This window comes from Plectropomus leopardus, unplaced genomic scaffold, assembly GCF_008729295.1.
Source record: "Plectropomus leopardus isolate mb unplaced genomic scaffold, YSFRI_Pleo_2.0 unplaced_scaffold21780, whole genome shotgun sequence".
Lineage (NCBI taxonomy): Eukaryota > Metazoa > Chordata > Actinopteri > Perciformes > Serranidae > Plectropomus > Plectropomus leopardus.
Genome location: NW_024623583.1, coordinates 1 through 2,667, shown reverse-complemented (window position 1 = coordinate 2,667; position 2,667 = coordinate 1). Strand labels below are relative to the sequence as shown.

Here is a 2,667-nt window from a genome sequence, read left to right as displayed (position 1 = left end):
AAAAGTTATCATACAATGTAATTATAAAAATTAAAAAAATATTGCTGGGTTCTTTCAGGGAATGTCATTTTAATTGTCCTCAATAGTCTAGGGCTCAAGACTACAAATTAGCATTTGCTCTGTAGGACTAAATAAGATCACTTAGACAATCATGAAATTATCTGTTTAGATCAGTTCACGAAATGTTTCATTACTTAGAACATATGAACAGACAATGCATAGCAAAAAATGAATGGAAATAAAAGTTATTTTTACATCTTGTTACACTTGTGAAAATCAATTGTTTATTTCCTTCTTTATGTTATAGACAGCCTTAAACTTCAGTATTAGGAAATGACATCACATTGCTGGAGACTGGAGAGACAGAAACCTTTTGTTTGAAGGCAGTCGCCAACCCTTTCAGGATGGATTTGCAGATTTTACTCTTATAATCTTGGCCAACAATCAAATACAGCAGTGGGCTCAGACAGCTGTTGAAAATGGCAAAAGGGACTCCAATGGTAACGAAATTGATCAGTTTTTCACTGTGATAAGTAGGTATGTAACTGATCATTTAAATTAGAGTCAAGATGTGAAAGGGAGCCCAGATTATCACAGAATAACAGGAGACAATGACAGTGAAGGGGACAACAGTGAAGACTGTGATTGTCATGGCCTGCAGCTGATTCACAGATATTTCATTGTCATCAAAGAGGACTAAGTTGTTGGAGCAGGTAATGATGTGGTAATGAAAATGTGATGGCCCAGTGTTCTGGAGCATAAAGACTTGGGTGCTGAGGATCAGAGCCAGTACCCAAACACCAAGACTCACACAGGATGCCTTGAGTACACTTCGGTGGTTCTGGGCCCAGACGGGTTATACCACAGACACACATCTGTCCACACTGATCACCCTCAGAGTGTAGACACTGGCAAACATGTTCAGTAAGCTCATAGTGCTATTCAGTTTGCATATGACTCAACTCAACACAACTTTATTTATAAAGTGCTGTACATGAATAGACAAATGAAATGCAGACATAAAACAATTTTAAAAAATGGATGAAATAAAATAGGTATAAACACTAAGAAAATTGTTTAAAATTATTAATTTTAATTAATTAAATTTTAATTAAAAACAATACCTAAAAACAAACCATAAAAAACTAAAACAGGAGCAGAGTCTCATGCGGGGTTGAAAGCCAAGGAATAAAAATAAAAATGAATCTTTCAAAAGGCCAGCGGATGCTGATAACATGAATATCATGCTCAGCGTCAGAAATGCGATGAGAAGGAAGTCCACGTAAGCAAGATTGAGAAACCAAACTGTGGCAACTGTTTCCTTCATTTCGCAACCCAGTCACCCAGATAACCACTTCACTACCAAGCAAACCAAGAACACAGACTAAGCAGTAAACAGTGAGTGACATGGTGCGGAGAGACTTTCCCAGCTCATGGTGCTCATCCTTATAGTTAAAGAAGTTGGGGAAATCGTAATACCAAGAGTCATTTCCTCCATATAATTCTAATGCATGAATATTCTCCATTCTTGTCTTGAGACCTTGCAGAATGGCAAGAATAGAGAGAAATGTTTTTTTTTGTCATTAAAATAATAAACCCACACTTAAAACTATTTAGCCTATTTCAGTTCCCTTAAAAACAAACAAAAAAACCCAATAAAAGATTCTGCAGAGATGTAACCTGAACTGCATGAAATGTATTTTATGAAATGTCTTTTATGGGAAGTTTTGTCCCAAGTGGTATAATCTGATGGTCGCATTGTTAACTTAAGTCATGCATTAAGCCACTGTGCAAATTTAATTAGTTATTTGCATGTGTTTTTTCCAAGCACGTTTTGCACCCAATGTTAAATTATCTGTCGGAAAGCAGCCAAACTGCTCTTCTGAATAAAACTCTTTGTCAGGTAATCAAGGTAATGTGCCAACGTGAGATCATTTTATTGTTTTATGCTCTTGTTTGTTACTGATACTGAATTTATTTATAAGACCCTTCCATGTTCTCTAAATGCCACGTTATAGAGCCTCTGCTTTTTGGAAAAGAGAAATATGTGGGTTATTGTAATTAATACCTGAGCAAGAGTGCAGCTGTGACTTCAGTGTTGCATAATGGGGTTTTCCTCTAATGCTTGAGGTCAATGCTCCGTTTCCTGATTGAATCAACATCTGGACAGGCGACATCATTCATCCATCAGGCAAACAGAGGGTTGCCAAGCAGTCTTCTAAAATGGTGTACTCCTGCTTCATTACTGTCCACTAGAAAACAAGCAGAAGAGATCTGATGTAAACTGAGCATATATATTTTTTGACACCATATTATTAACATATGGTGGTGGTATCCGTGGTTGTTGGGTGTATAAGAGATGGAGAGGAGGGGGAGTACAGGTCCCTGGTGGACAACTTTGTGGAGTGGTCTGAACATAATCACCTGAGGCTGAATGTTAACAAGACCAGAGAGATGGTGATCGACTTCAGGAAGAAGAGGACGTCTTCACAGCCTTTACAGATCCGGGGGGAGACTGCGGAGGAGGTGGAGGCCTACAGATATCTGTGTGTAGTAATAAATAACAGACTGGACTGGAAATCTAACACTGACGCTGTGTACAAGAAGGGGATGAGCAGACTCTACTTCCTGAGGAAGCTACGATCCTTCAACGTGTGCAGCAAGATG

At 38.2% G+C, this 2,667-nt stretch overlaps 1 pseudogene; it reads right to left on the bottom strand.

Moving 5' to 3' along the window:
• Positions 1 to 313: 313 nt before the first annotated feature.
• On the bottom strand, positions 314 to 1,526 carry LOC121965824 (annotated as a pseudogene).
• Positions 1,527 to 2,667: the final 1,141 nt, after the last annotated feature.